This window comes from Haematobia irritans, chromosome 5 (assembly GCF_050003625.1).
Source record: "Haematobia irritans isolate KBUSLIRL chromosome 5, ASM5000362v1, whole genome shotgun sequence".
Classification (NCBI taxonomy): Eukaryota; Metazoa; Arthropoda; class Insecta; order Diptera; family Muscidae; genus Haematobia; species Haematobia irritans.
Window position 1 is genome coordinate 86,017,507 of NC_134401.1, and position 15,735 is coordinate 86,033,241.

Genomic DNA, 15,735 nt, shown 5'->3' on the forward strand with positions numbered 1-15,735 from the left:
AAAACAACAACGTGTTGATAATTCTGAGCAGTGTTTGCAGCTGTTAACTCGTAATACACCCGAGTTTTTCCGTCGATATGTGACAATGGATGAAACATGGATCCATCACTACACTCCTGAGTCCAATCGACAGTCGGCTGAGTGGACAGCGACCGGCGAACCTCTGTTTTTTGGGATGCGCATGGAATAATTTTTATCGATTATCTTAAGAAGGGAAAAACCATCAACAGTGACTATTATATGGCGTTATTGGAGCTTTTTAAGGTCGAAATCGCGGCATATGAAGAAGAAAAAAGTGTTGTTCCACCAAGACAACGCACCGTGCCACAAGTCATTTAGAACGATTGCAAAAATTCATGAATTGGGCTTCGAATTGCTTCCCCACCCACCGTATTCTCCAGATCTGCCCTCCAGCGACTTTTTCTTGTTTTTAGACCTCAAAAGGATGCTCGCAGGGATAAAATTTGGCTGCAATGTAGAGGTGATCGCCGAAACTGAGGCCTATTTTGAGGCAAAACCGTAGGAGTACTACCAAAATGGTATCAAAAAATTGGAAGGTCGTTATAAAGGGTTATACGGTAAAAATTTGGTCAATATAAACTTGACGTATTTCTTTCAATTTTGCATTTAAAAACCTGAACACCCCTCATTTTGAAGGTGTGTGTGTGTATGTAGAATGTTGCTCCTATTTTGATTTTGGAATTCACTCTTCAGTTGTCAAAATGCCGTCCAAGCAAGAAGAGCAGCGTATCAAAATTTTGCTCGCGCATCGTGAAAATCCGAGCTACTCGCACGCAAAGCTGGCAAAATCGCTAAAAGTTACCAAATCAACCGCTACAAATGTAATTAAAGTGTTTGGGGAACGTTTGTCGACAGCCAGGAAGTCTGGATCGGGGGGAAATCGAAAACCGGAAGCCGCTGAGACGACAAAGAGAGTTGCCGGTAGTTTCAAGCGAAACCCTAACCTCTCTCTCCGAGATGCCGCAAATAAGCTGGGTGTATCGTCTACAACCGTGCATCGAGCCAAAAAACGAGCCGGACTATCGACTTACAAGAAGGTAGTGACTCCAAATCGCGATGATAAACAAAATACGACGGCCAAAGCGCGATCCCGGAGGCTGTACACGACGATGCTGACGAAGTTTGACTGCGTGGTAATGGACGACGAAACCTACGTCAAAGCCGACTACAAGCAGCTTCCGGGACAGGAGTTTTATACGGCAAAAGGAAGGGGAAAGGTAGCAGATATTTTCAAGCACATAAAACTGTCAAAGTTCGCAAAGAAATATCTGGTTTGGCAAGCCATCTGTACCTGTGGCTTGAAAAGCAGAATTTTCATAGCTTCCGGGACTGTCAACCAAGAAATTTACGTGAAAGAGTGTTTGAATAAACGTCTGCTGCCTTTCCTGAAGAAACACGGTTGTTCCGTACTGTTTTGGCCGGATTTGGCATCTTGCCATTACGGTAAAAAGGCCATGGAGTGGTACGGCGCCAACAACTTGCAGGTGGTTCCCAAGGACAAGAACCCTCCCAACACGCCAGAGCTCCGCCCAATTGAGAAATACTGGGCTATTGTCAAGCGGAACATAAAGAAGACCAACAAAACTGCTAAGGACGAGCAGCAGTTCAAGGCAAACTGGCTTTCTGCGGCGAAGAAGGTGGACAAGGTGGCGAAAGCCTAACTGAATATTTTTCCTGAATTTTATACTAATTGAACTTGAAAAAGAAATTTAATTTGATTTTTTAAATAAACGATTTCACCGATTTACACGCGTTTTCCCTAGACCAAATTTTGACCGTATCACCCTTTAATCATTGTATTGCTCTTGAAGGGAACTATGTTGAATAATAAAAACGAATATTGACAAAAAAATGTGTTTTTCTTTGTTAGACCGGGGACTTATCAGCCAACCTGTCAAGTTCATTATGAACTAAAGCAAACGAAAATTTTCGTACAATTCCCAAAAATAGTAAGAATGAAATCTTGGGGAAATCTCAAAGTGTGGGCTACAATTTAGATCATTTTTCGCACGGGGTAGTTCATTCCTCCTATAAAACAGTTTACTTTTTTTCGGTGTAGAGACATTCAATTGTAATATGTATATATCTTAAAGTTTAGTAAGAAAATTTATTTAAAATTTTGTTTCTTTCTTTTTGTCGTAAAGATATTTAAATTTAATATACATATTGATTAAATTTTGTAAGTGTATACTAACCATAGCCATTTATTGATACTAATACTAAACTATACATATATTTTTTTAGTTTTTATTCCCAGGCCCAGCTGATTCTCACGCATATATGTAAATTACCCAAACGCAATACAAAAGCAACCATACTGATTATGTCTCTTCTTTCTCAATAATTACGTTGGGCTCTTTTGATACAAAATTCTGATGCTCTCTTAATTAGCCCAATTTATACGAAGAAAAAGTGTATGGCAAACTTAGAGCTGTATTCTATTCACACGTGTGAGAGTCAAAAACAAAAATCTCTTGAACTCACCCACTACCGCATGAATTTTGTTTTCATCTTTATTTTTTGCACACAACAGATACATTGTTGTTGTTGTTGTTGTTGGATGTCTAATGGGGCCTTTGTACATGTTGTTTTATTATTTTTGTTTTCTCATAAATCCCAAACGTATCAAATGCACTCCATGCTTCCCACATTACAAAATAAAACTCCTTTGGCGGCTTTTAGTGACACTACATTGGGGAGCTGTTATTTTCTTTACCTGTGTATTCAAATGTGTTATTGTTCATTATGACAATTTGTATTCAAATACGGCTTTCATAGTCAGTGGATTTTAGTGGATTTTATTGAGAAATGAATTGCATAGATTTTTCTTATCAGTCAGTCGGTCGTATTGTCCAGAAAGTGCAAAGAGGAACGTTCGATGAAATTGTTACATGGAATATTCACAATTTTTTAAACAATGAAAACAGAAACAAAAATTACGCAAATGCGAAAGCAATATATATGGAGTAATCGACTATATAAACCATGCAATAACCCCCATTAAATTGCTAGATTTTTATATGTTTAAAAGGTGTTTAGAACAAAAATAAGTCTACAGAAAAAAGCAAACTGTTTTATAAATTTTCCACATTCAAAAAGAACTAGCTCGTACAAAAAATCGAACTAAATTGTATTTCACACTTTGAGGTGTTCACCTTTTCAGTGCAAAAAAAAAAGATAATTATCAAAACTTATCGGGTATGAGAATGGAGAAATATGACAAAAGTGCGCAATTAAATCAGTATTTAAACTAAAATATATTTATTTGTAGTTAAATTTTTTTAATTAAACTTGGGTATAAAGTTCAATGACCGTACACATAAGTTTCATATGATTTTTTCTCTTACTTTCTTGATATTTCAAGAAGTACATATAACCTAGGCCAAGTTTTATTTTATTTTATTTGATAAATATAAACCTTTATTGTTATTAAGTTTAAGATTTGATAATAATGACATACTAATTGTTACATTGCAATTAAAAATAATTACTTTCTTTATGATATATACATTGAACTAAAAAAGAAATACCTTCTTATTGTTCTCATGTAATAAATAAATAAAATATCAATAGAGCGGGTTTTGATGAAACAATTCTGACAAAGCTGCAATTATGCCACCAGCCCATAAGCCGCACCAAACTATGACATTTTCTGAATGCATTGGTTGCATTTGCAATTCTTCTGGCAGATCTTCACTGCAAAATTCTGCTTATTTGCGTACCCACTGAGCCAAAAATGAGATTCGTCGCTGAACTCATTTTTCGATAAGAAGCGCGCAATGAACTGTCTTAACAGATCACCGATTTTGATAATAAAATTCAATAATTTGCAAGCGTTTGTAAGACGATTCATGGTTAAATAATTCACTAAACTGACAACGTTTTACAGTGAAACAAGCTAGGAAACGTGCGTCAGCTATTTAAACCAGTGTTGCCAAAAAGATAAAACTAAAAAATCGCCCTTTAGTATAAAAGTCCTTCATAAAGGTGCACAAATAAAATTTCCACATTCAAACCGGATTTCAAGTATAAATTACTCCATGTTTCAAGTAAATAGGATCCTTTAAATAATGTCTTCAAAGACTTCTCTCTTATCGATTCTAGTTTAATAATAAGCAAATCAAGTCCGAGCGATGTGTCACACTGCCCAGAAAAAATCACGAAATTAATCCAATTAAATGTTTAATTGAAATGTCTCCAATCAATTTCATTAGCCAATTTCAATTAATTTTTTTGAATGATTCAATTAAAAAGGTAATTAATGTTGACTGCAAAACCCAATTTATGATTAAAAACGTAACTATGGTATTTTCAATTACTTTCTCAACTTAGTATTTCTAGTTTCATTAACAAATTGATTGTTTCAATTAATTTTTTAATTAAATATTCACCCTTATTCCTGAAGTCGCCCTCGCTCTCGCCGTCGATTTTTGTCGTCCGTCGCTTTTAAGTCGTCTCGTCATTCATTTGGTATTCCTGCGAAGTGGCGACGACGACGATTACTTTTTGTACCAATTACAATACTCGGTAATACAAGGCCGATATCATTAGAAAATAATCAGCTGATGTGCAACAAAAAGAATTTTAATTTTTTCGGTTTAAAATATTTTTATTTCTGACGCAATTCTAAGTCGGAAAATCAAGAAAAAATATTTAATTTGACGCGGAAAAAGTGTGGATATATATTCGAGGATAGTTAAAGCTTCCAAAACTACAAAAATGGCGACGACGCTGACATCAATGGCACAAGGATCATCGTGAAAGAAAACAATCACCTGATGTGCAAAACTGTAATCCAATGTTGACTTGGAAAATCAAAATAAATGATAAATTTGACTCGGGAAATGATTTAGATATCTACATTAGGACAATAACAATATCCGGCATATACAATTAGAACGACGTTGACATTATGTGTCCAATGATCATTCAAAGTTCGACACAATTGTTACCTACACACCAAAAATTTTTTTTCTGATTCAATCACGAAGTTAATTGATCCAAATAATTTTTTAACTGAAATGTCTTCAATCACAGAAATGATAGTATCAATTAAAAAATTAATTGATCCAATTAAACAATTAATTGATACTATTAATTTTTGTTTCAATTAAAAAATTTGTTGATTCAATTAAATTTTTAATTGAATATTTTTTAAAAATCAATTATAATTTTAATTGGAAAAATTTTCGTGAAATTTTTTTCTGTGTAAGTTTGGTGCTAAATAAAATACATTGGCCTTGAAGGATTTCTATTAAAAATGGAATTGAAAATCAACACATTTACTTTTATTGTACACTGAAAAAACAGTGAACCCACCAGGAAGAAAAATTTCGGTTAATTTTAGAAAATTTTGAATATTTTTAGAAAATTTTAACTAAACAGTATAACAAACGCTGGCATCACGCGGATGTCATAAAAATAAGTAAATATTTTTCGACAAATTCAAGAAAATTTATTATACTTAATTAGTTTTTTTCACTTGTTAAAGAAAATTTTCTAGTTTGAAGGAAAAAATTGGAGTTCAAAATTGCAAGAATGTCTTTAGTGACATACGAAGTTCGTGATGAACGCATTTGTAGTAAAATTTACAAATTTAAAGAAATATTGAACTATTTTGTGGAATACACGAATTTAGTTAATCTTTATCCTTCATTTGTGTACATTGTTTTCCTCGGTTTTAGTTAATTTAACTAACGTACACAAAAAATTATTAGAGTAGAAGAAACTTTCTCCAAACATAATAATTCCATGAACTAAAATAAAGTTAAATTGGCTTTAGTGAAATAGAGAGTTCACTTTTTTTTTGAGTGTACAGTGTTCTTTTCTATGATTTGAATGTGATGACCATAACTGCTATATATACTGATTTTTTCCAATTTTTTTGTAATTGTTGTGGATTAGTCACTTTACCTCTTACCAATATCCATTTTTTACATTTCTTTTTCAATTGTTCTATTAATAAAGTCTAAAAAACTTCTTCAACAATTAAACACTAAACTCGTCTCTGGTAAATTTAAAGGCGACAAAAAGCGACGATGTTGGCGACAAAAAGCGACACCAGGAATACCGAATTTCTTTGATAGCAGAATATATCGACGAACGGAATACCAATTAGTGGCGACTGAAGAAAAGCGACAAAAAGCGACGGCGAGGGCGACTTCAGGAATAAGGGTAATTAAAAATTTTCCAATCATTCTTTTAACAAACTTAGTCCTTCCAGTGTGATTAAAAAATTAATTGTATTAACTAATTTTCAAATATAAAATTATTTCAGATTCAATAAACTTTTTAATTGGAAATATTTTGGTGATATTTTTCCTGTTTGTGGGTGAAACCACTTAGCCCTTAAATGTGCACTGTATCTTTTAAGATACAACCACAAACAATTTCTTAGGTCTTAACATTTTAACCGTATTCTACGAAATCAAATTTGTTGCATTTAAAACATGATATCGCAATTTTAAAAAATATGGTTTTCCAGAAGTTTCCAAAGTTGAAAATCAAATTTTGCCGAAAATTCAAAAACAAATTGGAGATTAATTAATATTTACCAGAGATAAAAGTAATGTTGGTAAAAAAAACTGTGTAGTGTAAAAATACCTATTCTCTACAATCAAATTATTTATTTGTAAACAAAAACTTAATTTAACGTGCACTGCATTAAAAGATGCACTACAAGCACTATTTTTGCATAAAACACAAAAAAATGCGATATGCACATGTTCTTTTTTACCATTTTGCATATTATATATTTTTTCGGAGAATCGGCGTCCATTGTGCATTTAAGAAATTCTTTGAAACATTCAGAGATGGTGAAGGATATTAAAAAAACCGCATACAAAGGCCTCTCTAACTGAAGAAAGTACTTTTTTTGTACTGCATTGCACTGCACTGCATCTTTTTACCGAACTTCATATCATCTCTGTTCACCACTGATTCTCAAACACACATTAAAGTGTTCTTCCAACCATAACAAACGACGCACATTGTTCTGTAATTCTTTCTTTCTTTCTCACCTTGTTCACCTTGTTCGATTACAAATGCACATCAACAATTTTTGTTTTTGGAATAAGGTTTAGTTGCTGTTGTTGGTTTTGTTGTTTTGTTTTTTTTCAATTAAAAAAGGAAGATACAAAAACAATTCATAAAGCCCAACTTTCACATGAACGAAGATTGCAGAAAATTAACAAACAGAGGAGGGACAGCATTTTTGGGTCATGTCATTCCAAATAAAAAACCAATTTGGAATGGATACAATTTTACCAATTTGTTTATTAAGCCAATTTTTATGCTTTATGATATAATGACAGAAATGATTCACTGCACTCACTAATGACATGATCAAGCTTCAAGTCGTTTACTCAATGAAAGCCGAAACGTTTGTGGATTTTAATGTCATTTGTTTTTTTTTACCAAATATTTGTATACATTTTTTTACTTGCCTTTATAAATAATTTTTCAGTGAATTGATTGTGTTGCTGTTTCTAGTAAGAAATTTTCACAATTTTTTTAATTTATATTTTTTAACACATAATTATGTATATACGCATTCATTTAAATATTTAGATATATATCAAAAATTTCCTTTTTTTCAGCTGTAGGTTAATAAATTTTTCTGATTTATTTTTTTGTTTTTTTTCTCCTTTTTATTTTCAAAACAGATTTTCTTCACTTTAGAGATATACACAACGAAACACCAAACATCGAACGCACGCTTTTCTTTTGAAATCGGAGGAAGAAGCACGTTCTCTCTAATACTTGGTTAAAGAATAACTAAATTATTTTGTTTTATGTTGGCTTATTCTATGGGTCGAGAGACAATAGTTTGCTGCTTTGCCTCTGTTTCGTGTTTTTTAATCGTCACATTGTCTATGAGCTAATCACGCACACATATACATCAGCCCCCATTCTTAATGCACAGAAAATAAATATGACTGGCCCTACGGAATATGGGCTTCTTTCAGACCTTCCCTTTGAAAAAAGTCAACAAAAATTTCAATAGCCGATTTAACTTTATGTTATTTAGTTCATGAAAATTAGTTGATTGAATGTAAGAAGAGTTTCTTTATTTTAATTATTTTTTGATTACTTTAATGATATGAACAAAAATTGAGAAAAAGTTTTATATAAAAAAGAAGTACACAATTTTATTAAATGCAGAAATAATTCATATTTTTTCAAATGAGTAAATTTTATTTAAATTGTACCTGTCTAGAACTCTGTATAGCGTTAAAGACATTTTACCAATTTTTACCTCCAATTTTTTCCCACAAAATATGAACTTTGCTTAAATAAAGGCCGGTACTCTGTTCGGTTTTCGCGTTAAAACTCCATACAAAACCAAAAAATTCGGAAAACTAGCGAAATTTTTTCCATTTGTGGTACTTTGTTTTTTTTTCGAGTTGAAAAACTGACGCTTATAGCATGGCGCCAATTGCAATGTGAATTGAGAAATAACTTATTTATTAAAACTATTTGTGTGGGTTTATAACGCAAACACGGATCATATTTTTGTTCCGAAAATATACAAAGGATCAAAGGAGTAGCAGATTAATTGCCCAAAGAAAAATAAAATGTTAATTTTGTAATAGCAAGCAGCAAGCACCAACTTAATTCAATAGCGCTCCCAATGTGCGAAATAATGGTAAATTTTTCGCAAGAACCCTGCCAGCATTTCAAAGTTCCATTTCAACCTCATCGTTACCACAGACTCGTAAATGTCACTTCAACCATCATGAAAAGGTACATCAAAAAGTACATGCAAGTAATTTGCCATCCCTACTGTTAAGAAAGCCATTTTTTTTTGTGAAACGCCAAGCGCAACCAGCTTGTTACATTTTAATTAAATCAAAACGAAAATAAAGTTCTGAAAACATAGATTATACGCTTAAAATTGTGAAAGGTATATTGGTGAACAATTTGGTGAGTTTCCAAATGGAATAAAGTGATTGTTTTTCAGATATTTTAGACACGCTGCCTCCATGGAATAAAAACACTGGTTGATAGACGCAGCAACATGTAACTCGCTACTTGTAACTCAACATCATCATTAATGCCAAAAATTATGTTAAATGTAATGTGATAGTGCTATAAATGTTATATTTTTAACAACTATCTTAAAATGCACTTTTTCTGATTGTTTGGAGGGTCCCTTATTGGCGTCGTTCTAAATTGATCTATAAAGGCACCTAATAATTGCACTCATGCGAAACATTTTTGTAGTAACTTGGCGTGGTACAACTTCTCAATAGTGACGGCGCTTTTCCGACGAGTTTTTGATGTCGTATATGATTGTTTTCGACGTAGTGGGGATTCTCAAAAGAGTCCCCAAATTCAAAAAATGTTGGCAGGGAATGAACATAGTACCGGCCTTTAACAGAAAAAAATATTGTTTTAGTAAATTTTCTTCAATTTGACAAAAAGAAACTAAATTATTTGTACTATATTGTAATTAATAAAAAAGTTTAATTTAAATTTTCTAAAATAAATCTACATTTACTTCATAACCACCTTCATACAAAGCGGCATGGGTTAAATCCCAGTGTCGACTAAAACATTTTCAGATCCCCTCTCAGTAATGCTGATGACATCTCCGAGTATTTTAAAGCTTCTCAAAGTGGTTTCACCGTAATGTGACTCGCCGTTCGGACTCGGCTACAAACTGGAGGCTCCTTGTCATTGAGCTAAACACAAATTCGGACAGAACTCATTGATAAGAGAGAAGTTTGCCACCTGTGGTACTTCAGTGGACTACCTATCTAACCTTTATTACGCAACAGCCTTCAATAATTGCGCTATCGTCTTGAAATTTGCACTCATTCGTTGTTCGTCTGCACAAAAGCCAAGTTCGAAGAAGGGCTGTATCGGTCAAGGTTTTAATATAGCCCCCAAATAAACCGATTTCCCTATTTGACTTCATGAGCTTATACACACCGCAATTTTATCTGATTTGCTTGAAATTAGAAATCTAGTGGTATTTTAGGTCTACAAACAGATGTTTATCGGTCCACGTTTTGGCATAACCCCCATATAGACCGATCTCCCGATTAAACTTGTTGGACTGCTATAAACCTCAATACTTATTTGATTTACTTGAAATTGAAAATCTGAAGGTCTTCTAATACCACAAATAGATGTGTTAAATATGGTGTGTATCGGCCAATGTTTTGACATAGCCCCCATATAGACCTAACTCCCGATTTAGCTTCTTGGGCTTCTGGACACCGCAATTTTTTATGCGATTTGCGTGATATTAGAAGTCTGGATGTATTTTAGGTGTCAAATGTGGTGTGTATCGGTCTACGAGTATGTTTTGGTATAGCCCTCATATAGAGCGTTATATTTGATTTCTTGGGTGTCTGTACACCCCAATTTTTGTCACAAAGGACTGAATAGTATAAGTGAGCCTGAAATAAATCGCGCTGCCACTTTGACCTAACCTATCCTACCCGATTTGACTAAAATTCGATATCTAGAGGTATTTTAGTTCCACAAATTGCACGAAACTAGAAAGAAAATTTTCCGATTATAGTTTTCGTTCTCATTGAAAATTCCTCTACTCAAATCAAACAAAAATGTGATACAGTCTCATTGTAGAAACTTTAAATTTGTCTTCGGGAAACATACCGTTTAAACCGATCTGCTTGGGAGAGTATCTATCATCAAATCCCCTATACTTTTCCAAGTAACCGCTACGACGAATAGTTTACAAAGGAACCACCATGAAGGTTTATTTGTTTTAAACTCGTTTACATGTTCTCGCTTTAGTTTTGAAACCTAAAAATTTTACGAATTATTATACTGTAGACAGACCGATGGACTCATTTATTCTCCACTTTATAGAAGTTAAACTTGGACACTCCGAAAACCGGACACTTCTCAAAAGTGAGCATCTCCCAAAGGTGGACACAATTTAGGCGACAGTAGATGTCCACTTCTGAGATGTTTCACTGTAGTTCCATGCAATTACAATGTTAGTATGCCCCCACCCTATGGTTGAAAGTATTATTCACCCTTATCCCTGAAGTCGCCCTCGCTTTCGCCGTGGCTTTTTGTCGTCTGTCGCTTTTAAGTCGTCTCGTCATTAATTTGGTATTCCTGTAGAGTGGCGACGACGACTACTTTTTGTACCAATTACAATACTCGGTAATAAAATGCTGATATCACTAGAAAACAATCAGCTGATGAATGAATTTTAATTTTTTCGGTTTAAAATACTTTTCGGAAAATTAAGAAAAAATATTAAATTTGACGCAGGAAAAATATGGATAGTAAACGCTTCCAAAACTATAAAAATTGAGATGATGCTGAGATCAATGGCACAAGGATCGTCGTGAAAGAAAATAATCAGCTGATGTACAAAACAGAATTTTAATTATTTGCGTTTAAAATTCTGTTTGTTTGTAATCCAATTTTGACTTGGAAAATCAAAATAAATGATAAATTTGACTAGGGAAATGATTTAGATATCTACATCAGGACAATAACAACACCCGTCTTATACAATTGGAACGACGTTGACATAATGTGTCCAAGGATCATTCCTAGTTTGTGAAGGACACAATTGTTATCTAAGTTTGGTGCTAAATAAATTATATTGGCCCATTTTTTGGGTAATTGTTGAAGATTAGCCACATTACCTTTTACTAATTTCCATTTTTTAAATTTATTTTTCAATTGTTTGAATTATAAAGTTTAAAAATGTTCAACATTTAATCACTAAACTCGTCGCTGATAAATAACGGCGACAAAAAGCGACGAAATTGGCGGCACCAGGAATGCCGAGCCACCGTGGTGCAATGGTTAGCATGCCCGCCGTGCATACACAAGGTCGTGGGTTCGATTCCTGCTTGGACCGAATACAAAACAGTTTTTCAGCGGTGGGTTATCCCACCTCAGGAATGCTGGTGACATTTCTGAGGGTTTCAAAGCTTCTCTAAGTGGTTTCACTGCAATGTGGAACGCCGTTCGGACTCGGCTATAAAAAGGAGGTCCCTTGTCATTGAGCTTAACATGGAATCGGGCAGCACTCAGCGATAAGAGAGAAGTTCACCAATGTGGTATCACAATGGACTGAATAATCTAAGTGAGCCTGATACACCGGGCTGCCACCTAACCTAACCTAACCTAACTTAACCTAATACCGATTTTCGTCGATAGCAGATTATATCGACGAACGGAATACCAATTAGTGGCGACAGACCAAAAGCGACGGCGAGGGCGACTTCAGGAATAAGGGTGATTATAGCAAACAATAGTATTCCAATTTTCAATCGTATGTTTTTTTTTGTTTGTTTGTTTTTTTTTTTTTGTCTGAAAGGCACAACGAATAACAACATCAACCGTTACTACCCCGCTGGGTGTTATTTTAAAGGCAGAGAATGCATATTGAAATACCCACATGCATGGATAATTTATATCGCTCTTAAATTTGGACAGTAAATAAGCTTAACAAATTTGTTAAAACAAAAGAGTGAGAATGGATTCTCTTAATGAGTTAGCTACTCTTAAAATGCGGAAGTTTTATGGATATTCGTCTTATAAACTCAATCAGAATTTGCATAGATTTTCGCGAAATATCGAGTACTGTGATACTATATTAATGGGTTTGAAAACCAATGCTTAACCCAAAAATCTATTCTTTTTAATTTTTCGTTATTATTTCGTAGTTTCCTTCCAATTCTATAGCGTAAGGGTATGTTCACACTAGGCAAATATTTGCCCCAAATGAGTGTCAAACATTTTTTCAGAACCATTTTCGAAATACTGGTATCTGGATACAGTTTTTAGAAAATGCTGCTGGCGTTGTTATATCCAAATATGAGCTAAAAGTATTTGCTAGTTTGACTGTGACGACGAATTCTTTTTTGATTTCTGTCAAATATTTGCGTAGTGTAACCGTACCGTAAAATTTTTATATTCCCCATATATATAAACTGATTTAACTTCAAGTGCTACAGCCCACAACACAATATATCTTTGTAGGCCTAAACATGTAATTTCTCGGTGACGAGTATCACCTTTAACGTCAAGCCGTCAAGCTTTGTGGGTAACTTGACACCTACAGCCCATACCAATGCTGCAAGAAATTACAGCCATTCACAAAGTGATCATAAAAACATATTTTTTTATTTCACTCACGAAGTTAATTGACCCAATTAAAACTGTTTCAATCAGAGAAATGATAGCATCTATCACGAACGTCAAATACAAAATTAATTGATCCGATTAAAACTAGTGCAATTTTAATTTTTTTACTAGTTTAATTTTTTAATTGAATATTTTTTCAACTTCAATTAAAAATTTAATTGAGAATTTTTTATTGAACATGTTTTCTGTGATTGGAGTGGAGTGGACGAAGTTAAGTCTTTCCGCTCCAAGAAATTATAAAGGATGCAGATACGAACGGCAAAAAGGACGAAGCACAGTTCTTCGATCCTATACATAGAAAAAAATTTATGATCCTATTAATTTTGAAATTGATAGTATCAATCTCAGACTTAATTAGAAATATAATATATACTTGATTAAAAAAATAATTGATTTCCGACTCTTTTAATTAATTTTTTAATTGGTTCAATTAATAACGAAATAACTTTCTTGTATTTTTGTAGGACATTATTCTTCCATATTAACCCTCTAATGCCCCAATTTTTTGCCAGCTGATTAAATTGCTGCAAAGCCTCTTGAACAGTTTAAACTAAATTTTCTTTTTATTTTACCCATTTTTGTTGTCTTAAGGTGTGTTTTACTAAAAGCTTAAATGAAGCTCGCCTAAAGGCGGGATTGGGCATCAGAGGGTTAATTTTCCAATCGTAACTATACAGAAACTAATTATTTCCGACCAAATTTTCAATTATGTTTTAATTGGAAGTATTTTATAGTTAATTAATATACTATTTGGGATAATTAATATTTTAATTGAAAAAGAGTCCTTAAAAAAAAGTCCTTAAAAGCTCTTGAAAACTATCAACAACCATTTTGTTCACGGTTATGCCATAATTTGAGAAATATTCACTTTAGTGGGTAAATACATACCGATGTTCACAAATCCACTTCCAGGTGGATGTGAATCAATTCCACGATTTTGGTGTCCTACAATCCACTTTCACCGGAATTTTCATGAAATCAATTCACTTGCAAAAGTCTTTGTGAAATTTGAATTATGGCCAAGATGGATGTATTTCCGGTTAAAAAGTACTCACGTAAAAAATTTGAAATGTTTTATATTTAATACATGAGTTCTATTAAAAATGTGTCATTTTTAATTAAAACAAATAATGAATTGATATAAGTCTATTGATTCCTCTTATTTTCATGTCCGCCTTAGTGATTTTTTGGGTGATTTGTGCATCCAGCTGGTTACAGAAAAGTTAAAAAAAAGAACGTCGAATTGAGGACACCAAATATTCATGTTCGTGGATTTGACGAGAATAGTGGAAGTGTAATTGTGAAGTGGATATCCACCATGCAGCGAAATTCAAAGTCATCCACTGGGTTGCTAACTTCAGGGCCCAGTGGACGGGTATCGACTGGAGTCATAAATTTGGACAATGACCAAGAGTTAGGCCCAATTATTCGACCAGTAGACGGGTCGACAGGTGTCGACACTTTGACAAGTCGAACCTTTTCTTTTTCACGAAATAGAGAGAACGTAGAAAATCTTTGTTTATCCTAAAGAAATTAGGATCAGTCGACCCAAGCACGTTGTCGGCTAATCAAAGCGATTCCTTAAAATGGGCTCAAGGAATTCTTTAAGCTGGAAAAAGGGAACGATCACCGGATGAGCTGCCATCCTCCAAAAGGAATCAAAGATCGTTTGCCTCAGTTGCTAAAGACAGCCTTGTGATGGATATCATTAATAAACGAGCATTGGAAGGTATGGTTCCACAGCAAAAATGGGGGGGAAATTGAGAATGCTTTGTCTGGCGTCTACTTACAGGTGCTGGAAAAGTTTCCCGGCCCAGATCCTCGACACCAAGAGGCTGGTTGGTATCAAAGACGATTTAAGCTAGTCGAATTTGAGGACCAGAGGTCTATAGAATGTTTTAAAGCTGCCTTGATAATAATTGGTGAAGTTTGGGAAGAGGAAACGAAGAGACGTATTTCAGCCACACTAGGACAAGCAAACATACAAAGGTATGTGAACAGAGGCACTCCCCAAGGAGGAGTTCTATCACCTCTTCTTTGGAAAGTTGCTATAAACAACCTTCTGGTTTCCCTAGAAAAAGAAATAAAAAAAAGTGGTGGCATACGCAGATGATGTGGTGCTAGCAGTCAGGGGAAAATTCCCATCCACAATCATAGATATTATACAGAGAGCCCTCCGACTGAGAAATGGGCGAATGATAATGGTCTTGGGGTAAATCCTGCAAAGACAGAAATAGTCATGTACTGCAAAGATCGCAAAACTCCCACGGTTAGGCCCATTTCCTTAGGTATTGAAATTCCCTTTGGTGAGTTTGCAAAATACCTTGGCGTTATTTAGGACAGGAAGCTGAACTTTAAGCTTAATATTGAAGAAAGGGCGAGGAAAGCAACGGTAGCTTTATACTCGTGCAAAAAAGCAATAGGGAAAAAGTGGGGACAGAAACCAAAAATTGTGCATTGGCTTTACACGGCAGTAGTTAGACCTATAATGCTATATGGTGTTGTAGTCTGGTGGCCGGCACATCACCAGCCAACAAGTTAAGACAAAGTTCAGCGTATGGC